Source organism: Callithrix jacchus, chromosome 10, assembly GCF_049354715.1.
Source record: "Callithrix jacchus isolate 240 chromosome 10, calJac240_pri, whole genome shotgun sequence".
Taxonomy (NCBI): domain Eukaryota; kingdom Metazoa; phylum Chordata; class Mammalia; order Primates; family Cebidae; genus Callithrix; species Callithrix jacchus.
Genome location: NC_133511.1, coordinates 86,097,503 through 86,112,048, shown reverse-complemented (window position 1 = coordinate 86,112,048; position 14,546 = coordinate 86,097,503). Strand labels below are relative to the sequence as shown.

Below are 14,546 nucleotides of genomic sequence, written 5' to 3'. Positions count from 1 at the left end.
CCACAAGAAAATACTGACATGGGCAGAGCTTGGAAGAACAGGGTGTAGTTCACCAGTGGATCTGTGAATGCTGGGTAAGATTTTATCCTTATGCTTGGCACTAGACCATTCAAAATACACAGTTTCAGGAAACAAACAGAAACAACTGTAGCAAAGTACATTTAGTCTCAATTTGACTCATTTAGAAACATGGTTAGATCAAAAATTAGTTTTCTTCTTGATTTTGCTAAAATGCCCTGCCATTGAGAGCTTGTCATCAGTAACATATCACTCTGGGTATCTTGAGGTATTTCGGTTTATTAGGTGATGTGTGGCTAACATACAATTTTTTTGTTTATTTTCTATGATTTTTTAAACTTCATCTTTTCTAGATAGTGCTTACCAACCTGGACAATGACAATGTGTAAAATGAAAGGAGTGAGAAGAGAAAGAAGAAGAAAGGGAGGAAGAGGAAGAAGGAAAGAATGAAGGAATGAAGGAAAGAAGGAAGGCAAAAAGAAAGGAAAGAAGGGAGGGAGGAGGAAAAGAGCAAGGAAAAAATGAGGAAAGAAGAAGGAAGGAAGAAAGGAAAGAAGAATATAGATTGATCTTGGGGGCATATTCATTTGGAGATTAGAATTCAGTGCAAAAGAGACATCAGCTCTGAAAAGAAACAGCATGACCTGGCACCAAATAAAGTATGAGACAAGCACGATGGGAGTTGAAAGAATAACAACCAAAAAAGATCCAACAGGAAAAGAATTGTGGTGGAGTACACCCAGCAGAGATGACCTAATTCTAAAGGCAGACACAAAAGACTAGGCTGTTGCTCTACTTACTGGGAAAAAGGATTAAACATGTGGAAATATTTACCCCCTTGCACAAACAAAAACAAAAATTGCATCAGCAGAAGGAAAGTAGTTAAAATTGGCAGTTTGTACAAAAAGCAAATTAAAATTTCATATCCTGTACAAAGTGAGTAGGCTGAAAATGGTCTCCCTAATGCCTGCGGGAATTGTGCTCTGAGGGTTGTTAGCTTTAAAAATTATGAAGGTAGTTGCTGGTCCTTCTGTTGAGCCTTTGGCCCAGAACAATTTCCCATTTTGATGACGTTCCTGTTTGTCACTAGCTAGGGTTCCACTAAAAAATCCTTTTCAGCTCTTTTGCAAGTGGAAATAAGCTTCTGGGGAAGATGACAAAGCCATCCTATTTCTGACTGCTATGGCAGAGTCCTAGAAAGTTCCATTCCTTGCAAATATCCGAATCCCAGGCAGCTGCACATGTCTTGATTTTCAAATAGAATCCTGGGACCGTCACTTCCCTAGGGATTTACCCTTTAAGCTGCAGAGCGACAGGCATCAAATGATACCCATCCTCTGCCACCAGGGAGTCCCGGGGAGAATTTTTACGTTTCACAGCTGAACCAAACTTCACAATGTGCCAGGGAAGAATTGGTAAAAGGTTGAGCTAGAGCGACAGTCTTCAAATTGGAATACTAATGATGACCTTTAATGAAGCCTGACAGTACAATCTGTTTCTCATTGTTGCTTAAGTGCCAGCTCCCAAGCACACCCTGGCTTTCAAGGCAGGGGCAGACTGGGATAAATGGGCCCTGCTGGTGAGCAGGCCTGAGCACAGCTGATCTTTCAGCTGGGATTAAATTAATTAAAATGATTCTCTTGGCCAAAGAATTAGTCTTTTTATCTGTCATTATTGTATTGTTTATTAATCTCCACTGGAGGCTAATTGGTATCTGAGCTTTTGGGGGCAAGGGATCTTAGAGTGATAGGGATGAAATTGCTCTCATTTAGAATGGGGAGAAGAGGAAGGGTTGTCTTAGTTCTAGATGTAAAATGAGCTTGTTAATTTAAGACCTTCATCAAAAGACTACAACAGCCCAAGGCAAGAACAGTAAGGCAAAATGGACCTATACGGAGAAAGGTTTAACTGTGTTGGCTGACCCAGATTACCAAGCAATGGAATAGTCACTAAGAAACCTACTATATGCAGAGCACTGTGCCAGGGGCTTAGAGGACCCCATTCAGATGTCCTGGCTCCTCAAATAGGGGCACTTCTGTTAAAGAGACGCCCATATTCCATACCCCAGAGTAATCTGGAAAAAAGTTGACCAGTTCATCTAGTTCAGACTTCATTTTAACAGATAATAATGAAAACGCCATCAGTGGTGATGAAGTTTATCAAAGCTAGACTATTTCTTAGGGTGGGAGAAAGGTGCCAGGCCAAGCTCAGAGCACCAACATGTCAGTGAGTCCAAAGGAAATAAGGCCTTCCTTCTACTTTCCTTTTTTCTTTTTTTTTTTGAGATGAGTCTCGCTCTGTCCTCCTGGGCTGGAGTGCAATGGCACCATCTCAGCTCACTGCAACCTCTCCCTCCTGGGTTCAAGTGATTCTCCTGCTGCATGCTCTTGAGCAGCTGGGATTACAGGTGCATGCTACCACACCCAGCCAATTTTTTGTATTTTTAGTAGTAAAGGGTTTCACCATGTTGGCCAGGGTGGTCTTGATCTCTTGACCTTGGGATCTGCCCACTTTGGCCTCCCAAAGTCCTGGGATTACAGGCATGAGCCACTGCATCAGCTTCTACTCTGCAATGGGACTGGGGTAATTTGGAAGGATGATCCACGGAGGGGATCTCCAGGTTGCGCAGATATGGGCGGGTATGTACCCAAAGCTTCTTGAAACAGCCAAGGAAAGAGAGAACCCAAGTTGTTTGTATTAGTCAAGGCTTTTAGGTTGCAAATGACAAAAACCTCTTTGTCCTTTGCCTTCCTGGTCATTCCTAGAAGGGATATTCTGGGGAAATTCCTATTTTGAAGGCTATACTGCTTTCGCAGTTCTCTTTCTGTTGGTTTGAGTTCTGGTGTCTAGGGATTGTAAAAGAAGGTGATCAATACAAGATGTTATTTTACAAGCTTGGGGCTACTCTGGCAATACCAACCCTTAAAACCTCAAGTCAGATACTAGACTGTTAGCATTATGTCAGGTGTCAGGGACGGTGGGCTGATGTTCAAAGCCAGAAATCTTGGTTTATGATTCTTGAATGTAGACTTCATCCTTGGGGTTTCTGTCTTTTAGCAACAGTCTTGCCATGCTAACCTTTTCCCATTCTGATAATAAGGTGCTTCTTAACCTCTGCTGAGCAAAACAGTAGCCTGAGAGGTAAAACACAGCTGATGTTTCTCTTGCCTCCAGGCTGCAACCCAGGGGACAGCCGCCTACAATAGGGTCAGATAGGGAGTACACAGCATAGGTGTTTGGGAGAATAGGGAGGGTCAGGCTTCCCTAGTTCCATGATTATGCCCAGATTCTAAAAGCATTTTCTGCTCTCTATTCCATCTTTTTCCTTTGTTGGCACTATAGGATGGGGTAAAGAATTCAGCTTTCTCAACTCAGGCAAGATACGAAAAGGTATCTGACCACAGCAGGAAAGGTATCTCAACAATTCCCCTCTGTTGCTAATGCTCTCACCTGGAGCATGTAGGAGACTCACAAGGACTCAGCCCTGTCATGGCCACCTTCACCATGCCTATGCTGGGGAAGGCATGGCCCTTGTGAAAGTTGTCAGAATGAAAATGGAGTAAATGATGTTAAGAAAACCCTGACAAATAGAGCCAGAGAAACCCGTGAAGAGCAGATTCCTAGTTGTATGCCTGATAACGAAAAAACTACAAAACCACAACCTTGCACAAAGGCCACTGGAACCTTACACCAGAAAAGTACTTCTGAAAGGACATCTGCCCAGCAACGGCCTGTCCAACCTTAGATTGGAGTCACTCTTGTTACTGATTGTCCTAGCCAAGGATAATTATTTCCAAACAATTACATAATCCTCTTCATTTTTTTCTTTTAAAAACCTTTGTCTTCTTCTCAAAAGAAGACATTTATGTGGCCGACAAATATATGAGAAAAAGCTCATTATCACTGGTCATTAGAGAAATGCAAATCAAAACCACATTGAGATGCCATTTTACGCCAGTCAGATGGCGATCATTAAAAAGTCAGGAAACAACAGATGCTGGAGAGGATGTGGAGAAATAGGAACACTTTTACACTGTTGGTGGAGTGTAAATTAGTTCATTCAACCACTGTGGAAGACAGTGTGGCGATTCCTCAAGGATCTAGAAATAAAAGTATCATTTGACCCAGCAGTTCCATTACTGGGCATATGCCCAAAGGATTATAAACCATTCTACTGTGAAGACACATGCACAGGTATGTTTACTGCAGCACTATTCACAATAGCAAAGACTTGAAACCAACCCAAATGCCTATCAGTGATAGACTGGATAAAGAAAATGTGGCACATATTTACCACGGAATATTATGTAGCCATAAAAAGGATGTGTTCATGTCATTTGCGGGAGATGGATGAAGCTGGAAGCCATCATTCTCCCCAGACTAACACAGGAACAGAAAACCAAACACTGCATGTTCTCACTCATAAGTGGGAGTTGAACAATGAGAACACATGGATATCACACACTGGGGCCTGTCAGGGGGTGGGGAACTGGGGGAGGGACAGCATTAGGAGAAATACCTAATGTAGATGATGGGTTGATGGGTGCAGCAAACCACCATGGCACATGTATACCTATGTTACAAACCTGCACATTCTGCACTTGTATCCCGGAACTTAAAGTATAACAAAAATTAAAAAAAAAAAAAACTTTTGTCTGCCGGTGTGGGCTTAAGTCTGTAATCCAGTACTTTGGGAGGCCAAGGCGGGCAGATCACCTGAGGTGAGGAGTTCGAGACCAGCCTGGTCAACATGGTGAAATCCTGTCTTGACTAAAAATACAAAAATTAGCTGGGTGTGGTGGTGGGCACCTGTAATCCCAGCTAGTCGGGAGGCTCAGGCATGAGAATCCCTAGAACCCAGGAGGCAGAGGTTGCAGTGAGCTGAGACTGCACCACTGCACTCCAGCCTGGGTGACAGAGTGAGACTCTATCAAAAAAACAAACAAACACCTTTGTCTGCCTTTACCTCCCCGAATATGAACAGTTTCCTATGGCATGTGTATTCACGTTGCAATGTTCTATTCTTAAATATCTTTTCTCTTAGAGATCCTCTCTCTATTATTTAGGTTGACACCTTTCATTGCTAGGGTGAGTAGAATCTCAAGGGCTTTACCCATCAGAGGTCAGAGGTCACTTTTTTCCTCTCTTCTTCTATCTTTTCTTTTCTTTCCCTCCCTCCCTCCCTCCCTTCTTTCCTTCCTTCATTCCTTCTTCTTTTCCTTCCTTTCTCTCTATCACTCTCTCTCTCTCTCTCTCTCGTTTTGTCACCCAGGCTGGTATGCAGTGGCCCAATCATAACTCACTGCATTGGCTTGGCACGGTGACTCATGCCTGTAATCCTAGCACTTTGGGAGGCCGAGGCAGGTGGATCACTTGAGATCAGGAGTTTGAAACAAGCCTGACCAACATAGTGAAACTCGGTCTCTACTAAAAATACAAAATTAGCTGGGGGTAGTAGTGGATGCCTGTAATCCCAGCTACTTGGAAGGCTGAGGCAGGAGAATTGTCTCTGGGAGACGGAGGTTGCAGTGAGCTGACATGGTATCATTGCACTTCAGCCTGGGCAACAAGAGCAAAACTCCACCAAAAAACAAAGAAAGAAAGAGGGGGTGGGAGGAGGGGAGAGAAAGAGAAAGAAGAAACTCACTGCAGCCTCGAACTCCTGAGCTGAAGAGATCCTCCTGCCTCAGCTTTCTGAGTAGCTAAGACTTCAGGTCCCTACCCCTGCACCTAGCTAATTTTTTTGTAAAAATGACATCTTGCTATGATGGGCAGGCTGATTTAGAATTCCTGACCTCAAGTAATCCTACCTCCTCGGCCTCCTGAAGTGCTGGGATTACAGGTGTGAGTCACTGTGCCCAGCCAAGGAGTTACTATCAGTGCTGCTGCTGCCACTGGTAGGGAGAAGAGGCTGTTTCCTTGCTGACTGTCACCTGGAGTGGGCCAGAAAAAGTCAAAAGACCGTCCCGCAGCATTCCCCACATCTTACAGGATCTCTGGCTAGAGAGCGTGGGCTTTTCTCAAGCTTTTTCGGTCCATAGCCACTTGTAATTCTTGGTTTCAGTCTTCTCTAGAGCCTGAGACATGATGTATAGGAAGGAAAAGCAACCCAGGAAATTCACCGCTGGTTTGTCCCTCAAGTACAGAGTTCTTTACGCAGTGTACCTTCCAGAATCCTCTGAGAGCTGCTTTATGCATTTTGTCTAGGGCTTTCATTGCAGTTAGTGGAAGCAACATTTTTATCATTGCAGTGCTGGTTTAGGTAATTTCAGCTAAATAATGTCTTCATTATCTGTATTATTTCACATGTGAAAACAAAGCATAAAGCCAGGTCAGAATTCCCATAACATCTACCTATTAAATTAAATGTACACCATTACCCATAAGAGGCATGCATCCAACCTAGGAAGTGCTTTTGAGCAAAAGGAAGATCAATGCTTTCAGACAATCAAATTGCTTTCCAGGCTAGCAGTTTATCTACTTAAGTCAGTTTTCACTCTCAAAGGAGACTTGAGATTCAATAACAATTACCACCATTATGACAGACATCAAAATTTTCAAAAATTGAAGTTACAGTGTCTTTAGCTTTGTATTAGGAGGAGCATATAATCAGAAAATTTAAAGCAGTAGTAAATCCAGTTGCTATAGATATTCTATTCCCATACGCTACTGGAATTCTTATTCTCTACCAACCCACTCTCACATTATATAGTTGTTATTTCTTCATCCTTCACACAAATACATTCTGTCTCTCATACACACACACACACACACACACACACACACACACACACACAAACTTGACCATTATGTTTATCTCTCTGAATTATTCTGACTCTTTGCACTTGAGACTTAACAGCTCCTTGAGTGGCAATATGCCTGAAAAGAAAGAGAAGTCCAGTTGAAACATGAGTGGAGCTTCCTAGAAAACTGCAGGCCTCATCACAGGGCTGCTGTGAGGATCAAAGTGAGAATGTACGGGACACCGCTTTGAAAACTCCAAAGACGTTTTTAAGGGATGGAAGGGGTCATTATTGTCATCATACTAAAAGCAAAATACCACCTCTTCTTCCGAAACAATTTCCCCAAACACAAATCAGTGGAAAGACAGAGCCTGTGGTTCACAGCCTTTATTTTTATTGTCAGACTTCAGATATTTTATAGGTTTTTCTGTTGTTGTTGCCGTTACTATTTGTTTCAATGGGTTGCATGAGACTTGCACAGGCTCATGAATACCGTGCAATAAGATTCATCTATGCATTGGTACAACAGATGACACTTTTTCTTCAGGGAAATTTGCATTTGTCATTGCAATAATTGATTCATGCTCAGCCCATGAGTAAATTACTGAAAGATGTCTTTGTGTTGTATTTGGGATTAAGAGTATTTTTTTTTTCTATCAAAGCAAGGCAAATTCTGCTTGAACTCAATTCCTTTTTAAGGCACAATAAAGTAAGTTGGGAAAAAGATGCTAAGACAAACCTTTGGATGTGATGACCTCAGCTGAGCCTACTTGCCATGTGGCCTGAGTAAAAACAACATCATAAAACTTCTCCAGGTCAGTTTTTCTAGCTACCAAAAGAATGGATGAATAGACCAGGACTTTGTAATCCATTCAGACACTCACATTTTACAATTTTGTGATTCTTCCCTTCTGAGATGCTCAAAAGATTAAATGTGGTGCACTTAGTTCTTTACAATGGATAAAATCTAGCATCCTCTCAAATTAGCAGTGATATTGCCATTTTGTCTTTGGCCAGTTTGGTGGATAAAATGGTACCACATCATCACCACATTTGACATCTCCCTCACTACTGAGGTCCAGTCTCTTTTCACGTGTTTTAGGACTTCTGGATTTCTTCTTTTGTGAGTTTCTTGTTTATTTATCCAGTTCTGTAGTTTGCCTTTGAAAATTTGTAGGAGCACCTAGCCTAGGACAGACATTGTTTTCGTTTGTCATATACTTCCTATTTTTTTCTAGGCTACCACTTTGTTTTGATTTTGTCGTAGTATATTTTGCCATAAAATTTTTTTAAAAAACCTCTATTCCTTCATGGCTTCTAGGTCTCCTGTCTAGATTATTGTTCCTACAATTTTTAAAATAAATTTTAAAGTTTATTTTTAAAACACTGAAATATTTCATCAATCTATAACTTTTACATAGGAGATGAGTTAGGGAATCTTTTACTTCCAGATGGAGGGCCAGTACCACTTCTCTAATGGGCCATCTATTCATATTGAATTATATGCCCTATCTCATATTTTAAGTTCTCACTTGCACTTGATCTTTAGATTTTCTATGTGGCTCCACTGTTTTATTAAAAAAAAAATTTCTATGTTGTGCTAATCCTAAACTGTGAGAACAGTAGACTTGTGATAAGTCTTTACTTGCCTTAATTAGGGGCAGTTTATTGATAAGAAAGAATTGAGTAAAAAGTCAAATTATTTAAATTAAAAAGCTTATTATTCAAATGAAAACAAGCAATAAGAAAAACAAATGAAAACAAGCAATAAGCTAACTGAGCTTTTTTGGAAATGTCCTTTACTTTCCTCAACTTCAGTCTTTTCATCTCTAAATTGGGCATTGATAATTGACACTTACTCCCTGGGTTTGTTGTGAGAAGCTAAGGAAATTGTATTCTATCTAATCAGTTCATCTATCTAAAGGTGTTACAGATGTCTGCTGTTATTATTCACATATGTTGTAATATGTGGGACACCTATTTCTTTATGGAATATGTGTGAATATGTAAACATGATAACGCCTTGTGAAATGTCATGAGCCTGCTCTTGTTTCTCTCCACTGGGAACAGAGGAATGGGCTACAAGGCATTAAAATCACATGGTTTTCAAAGCCCTGGCCAGTTAATTGGGAGGAACTACAGAAAACAAATGGCAGCGATGAACAATGTAGTGTGGAAAAGCTGTCTCCTCAAATCCCCAGGTTAAATAGACTTAAGCAACCCATGTTGTGGGCCTGGAGAGGATTCTAAGAGGATCACTTCCCCATGGCAGCCTGGGTAAAAGGTGAAAGGTTAACAGGCCAATCCCAGGACAAGGTGTTGGCCCAAATTAAGTATTTAGAACATTTGCTGAAGGACTTAGTCAGCTGAGTTCTTTATTTCCAAAACAGCAAAAGTATTCAGGGAACAAAAAAAGACTTTTGTGTGGAAGAATTTGAGAAATCTAGTTGGGTCCTCTTTCTTCCAAGGGAACCAAAAAAGTAAAAATGTTTTTCTTCTATTTCATGGAGACAATTATAGATTAAAAACCATTGGAGCTTATTTTGTGTTCTGAGAACCAATATCATATGTAAGACTCTGTGCTCAATAACTTTCATTTGGAATTACTCTTGTGAAGACTAACTAGAACCACCAAGAAGTACATATGGTTGCCTGGTAATAGCTGGCATCTTAATACTTCAATAGGTTGGTGCAAAAGTAATTGCCGTTTTTGCCATTACTTTCAATCTAATACCTTTTTTTTTTTTACTTTTCAGAGGAAATGAATTCTCCAGTGAAGCCTAGGCTGGGGAAAGGGCAAGAAGAGGGAAACAATTTTAGCATTTGGGGAAAAGGTATAACTGCACACCTCCCACATTCACTCCAAGGCCAGAACAATTTTCTCCCATCAAGTTGCAAGGAACTCAAGCACTGGCTTTTGGCTATGTTGTTATCCAAAGATAGAATTCCATAGCAACTAATCACAGACCTGGAAAATGGCATTTTGAAGGGAGAGAAGAGCATTTCTTTAGGTATTTATATAATACACTCTGAAAAGACCTCTGGTGAATTTCATCTAGTGCCAGAATTCTCATAGCATCTTTCTAAATTCTGCAGATGTTGGCATAGACTACAAAGGATCACATTAGCAAATCCCTAGGAAACTAATGTCAATCAATCAAATAAGGATTTACCTTCATTCTGCAATGACAGGCAAGATAATTTTAGAAAGAAAAGTCATTGTACATGAGACTAAAGGCTATAAATTACAGAATTTAGAAAAATAGGTGTTTGGAACCAGATAAAAGGTAAATTTGGGAGGGAGAAAATAGCAATTATTCACTTTACTGAGGAATTGCAAATATAGCAAGATGCCTTAATGGATTTAAATGATATGGTATCCAGAACAAAAATATGAGTTGCATGCATACCTTCTGCATAAGTTAAAATAAAATGCCATGAAAGTAAGGACAAGCCTGAGACACCAGTCCCTCTCTCTCTGTTTTTGAGACATGGTCTTGCTTTGTTGCCAAGACAGGAGTGCAGTGGTGTGATCTCAACCCACTGCATCCTCAACCTCCTGGGCTCAGGCTATCTTCCTATCTCAGCCTCCCAAGTAGCTGAGACCACAGATGAACACCACCATGCTCTGCTGATTTTTAAATGTTTCTGTACAGATGAGGTCTTATTTTATGCCCAGGCTGGTCTCAAACTTCTGGGCTCAAGCAATCCTCCCGCCTCAGCCTCCCAAAGTGCTGGGATTATAGGTGTGTGCCACCACACCCAGCTAAATTTTTTGTGTTTTTAGTACAGATGGAGTTTCGCTACATTGTCTGGGCTGGTCTCGAACTCCCAGCCTCAAGTGATTTGCTCATCTCAGGTCCCAAAGTGCTAGGATTACAGGAGTGAGCCACCATGGCCAGCCTGAAACATCAGTCTTCAGCTCTGTAAAATCCTTCTCATTTTAGGCCTCTTGTGAGCAAGTGCATATACTCAAAAGATGGCTAGCTAGGGTTTAGGTGCTATGTATAGAAGTTGGAACAAAGCTATTTTCTCCTGGAAAGCCATCCCAGCTGATCCCACAGCCCTGAGTCAAGCTGCTCCTCCCTGCAGATAGATGCTTCTAACAAGCCCTTCCCTCCCAGCATCCTGGCTGCCTCCTTGCTAGACCCTGCACTCTTGCTGAGCTGCAGCAGGGCTTTTTGTCTGTGTATCCCTATACCTAGCCAAGGACACAACATGTAGTAGAAGTTGGATCAAACTGTGTCAAGTAAAGTAAGCAAAGATGGGAAGGAAGAAAACCCAGAAGGAGGCCCTCCTTAGTCCTGAGCTTTTCAGGAGGTTGAAAAAAGGGCAGATGCAGGAGCTGTATCTATTCAACAAACGCTTATCAAATACCTATGACTGCCAGCCACTGTGCTGGTTCTGGGGACAAGTAGGACCCAGTTCTTGCTTTAAGGCAGTTTGTAATGGACCAAAGTATTGTGAAGCCAGACAGTTTATAGCAATGGAGGTAAAGAAATAACATGGGGAAAATAATGGAAATAGGAAGGGATTTTGTTGCCAGAAAAAGCTGGTTTGACTCCTTTGGTCCTTTACGAGCTGAATTACGTCCATAACCAATTAGTAACAGCCTAATCTCTTACTATGTTACTCAACTTCTCTGCAAAATTCTCTATAATGCCCACTTTATTTGGTCATTGTAAGAATTAAAAAGACAAGGTATGTTACAACATCTAGCAGTCTCTGGTAGTCAGCAGGAACCCAGTTGTGTTTATTTTTCTCCTAGCCTTAATAAAAAGTAAGCGTAGACTATAAAATGATCTCTATGCTATGATAACTACGTGTAATCATTATGTCTGCTTGTGGGTCAAGCCCGAAAAAGAGCATTAAAAAAACTGTGTGTGGGGGTGGGGTGGGGGGATTAAAGGTAATTTCTTTCTTTCTTTCTTTCTTTTTTTAAAGGCTTTTTTTTTTTATGTCACAATATTCCTTGGGAAATAAATAAGAGTTACACTTTTAAAAAAAATTTATTTATTTTGAGATGAAGCCTGACTCTGTCATCCAGACTGGAGTACAGTGGCGCAATCTTCGCTCACTGCAACCTCCGCCCCCTAAGTTCAAGCAGGTGTGCACCACCATGTCCAGCTAATTTTTATATTTTCAGTAGAGATGGGTTTTCACCATGTTGGCCAGTCTGGTATCGAATTCCTGACCTCAAGTGAATCACCTGCCTTGGCCTCCCAAAGTGCTAGGATTACAGGCGTGAGCCACTGTGCCCGGCCAAGAGTTATACTTTTTAAAGTCTAACTCTTAAAGTCTAACTTATCATATGATTTTCCCCAGAAGGATAATAGCTATCCCTTATGATAACGGGGGTGTAGATTTGCAATTCCAGAATTGATAGTTTGTAGAAAGTCAGGTCAAAACATGTCACAGTGTATTTTCACTAAAAGCAAATGAAGTCTAAAAGTTAGAAAGATTTAAAATTCTCCAACCCTGATTTTGCATTACACAAACTGCTTTTCTTTCTGTATGTGCCAAAGATCATCAACATTTCAAAGGCCCTCAGGCCAAAGAGGACCTCACAGAGGCACTGGTAAGTCCCCAGTTTTCCCTAATCAAGAGAGCACACTCTGATGAGAACCTCATCATTTTCTTTTGCAGTATTTTCAAGTTTGAACCCTCATAAGGACTAGGAAGGCAACATAAATGTGAGAATCAGGGGGAGTGTTTGAATGGGGAGTGGTGGGACCTGAAACAATTCAAACTTTTCAATTCAAACTTTTTATTTAGTGCCAGCTAAATAAAACTTCTGGAGCTGGGCTCTGACACAGCAGCCTTCAGTCCCGGAATATATATGCTCCAGATCCCAGCAGCCAGTCATCATTCTAAACCGCAGATCAGATCAGATCAGATCAGATCAGATCAGATCAGATCAGATCAGATCAGATCGTGACCCTACTTAAAGACTTCCTGCGGCTTCCAGATGCCCACTAAATAAACATAAACTCCTAGGCAGGCAAAGCAGACAAGGATCCCCAGCTTTAAAAGCTGTCCCTTCCCCTTCTTCCTTGCTGCCCCACAAAATCACAGGTCCAGCCAAAGTGACCCTTTTTTGGCAACTGAAGCATGTGCCTTCCTGGCTTACACACCCTGCTTGTCTTCCCCTTCGCATCACCTTCATCAAGCAAATTCTTATTTGTTCTTCAAGACAAAGAAAGACAAAGAATAATGTTCTACTAGATCGATAGTTTCCAAACTTTTTGGTTTCAGAATCCCAGTACTCTTTAAAATTATTAAGAACTCCAAAGGATTCTGCTTATGAGAATTATATCTCTTGATACTTTCAGTTTTAAAAATTAAAACTGAGGTTTAAAACATATTTAATTCATTAAAAATAATATAAATGTGTTATATATGAACAGAAACATTTTTATGAAAAATAACCATTTTTCAAAAGAAAATATACTTGGTAAGAAGAGTGGCATGATATTACATTTTTGGAAATCCTTTTAGTGTATAACTAAGTAGAAGACAGCTGAATTTTCATAGCTGCCTCTGCATTCAGTCTGTTGGAATATGTGGTTTTGGCTGAAGTATATGAAGAAAGTCATCCTTACAGATATGTAATTGGCGAGAAAACGTGTTTTAATAACCATTGCACATAATTGGATTTTATTCTTTCCCATTATACCCTAGCTTGATAGGTGGTGATTTCTTAAAGGTTAGTCACAATATATAACTTGACACCATTTAAATGAAATTTTCATACTCTGTCATGTTAAAATGTGTTGCTCTAGCTGGCACTCTGAATGGATCTTTTACCTGTGTCTGACTTTTGTACCGTCATGCACTGGTCATTTGGAAAACACTGATTCACTGAGAACTGCAGATCTTCCAATGTTGACACTTTCCATAATACAACGTCAAAACATCACTTTGTTTAGTATCTCCTCTCATCTAAAGAGAAAAGCCATTATATTGAGAGATGTCAAGCTCATGATGGAGGATACATACACTTCTAACATTTTAATTTTTGCTTTGAAATTTCAAATTTTATTGTTGGCAACAAAAATTCTCAGCTGTTTTCCCTGAAGTCTCCAGGCCTAGTTCATTCATTTGCAAGAAAATGTCTGTCCAGTACCCAAATCTGCATAAGTATAGTTTGTTCTTTGAAATAAAAATGTTTCATGAAAAAGCAGCTAATTCTAGTTTAGCTCAGAACCTGAGCAATCCCACAGTATTTTATCTTGAGGTTATTATCATGTTTTAAGAAGTATGTTATATGCATTTCCCAAGTAATCACACAGAATATTAAAAGATATGTATTCAAGGGTCAAGATTTATTAAAATTAATATTTTTTGTTGTTTCATCAAGGGCATTCTTAAGAGAACCTGGAATTTGTAAACCTTCCTGCAAGCGTGTGGTGGTGAAGAACACAAAGACTGCGCTAGGGGTGCCATGACTTGATTTATACTAAGGCTCCAGTTTCACCTGCCATTGCTTTTGCACCAACTGAACAAATGTCAATACAGTGGAAAAAAAGGGAAAGAACACTTTAGTATAATGTGAAAGTAGTGTTAACCTCACAGACACCCTTTGAGAATGACTGCACTGGACCATAAGTGGTATGGCGGCAAGGCCTATATCCAGTGGTATGCCGGGGTCAGCTCATACTGCCTTGTAAGACCTTGTTAACTTTTCAGTGATTTTTGCAAGGCTGTTGATGTCACATTGGCTGTCTGGCATCAGCCATGGTAGAAGAGTTTACTCTATGGAAATCACCAGACATTGCAAATCAG

General features: G+C 40.5%; 1 long non-coding RNA gene across 1 annotated transcript in view; it reads right to left on the bottom strand.

Annotated features, from left to right (window-relative positions):
* LOC144577945 (uncharacterized) overlaps window positions 1-14,546 on the bottom strand; it is a 65,972-nt gene that overhangs the window by 26,285 nt on the left and 25,141 nt on the right. Inside the window, exon 3 of the long non-coding RNA XR_013522780.1 lies at window positions 13,569-13,703. This is a non-coding gene — a long non-coding RNA (uncharacterized LOC144577945). The remainder of the gene's footprint in view (window positions 1-13,568; window positions 13,704-14,546) is intronic.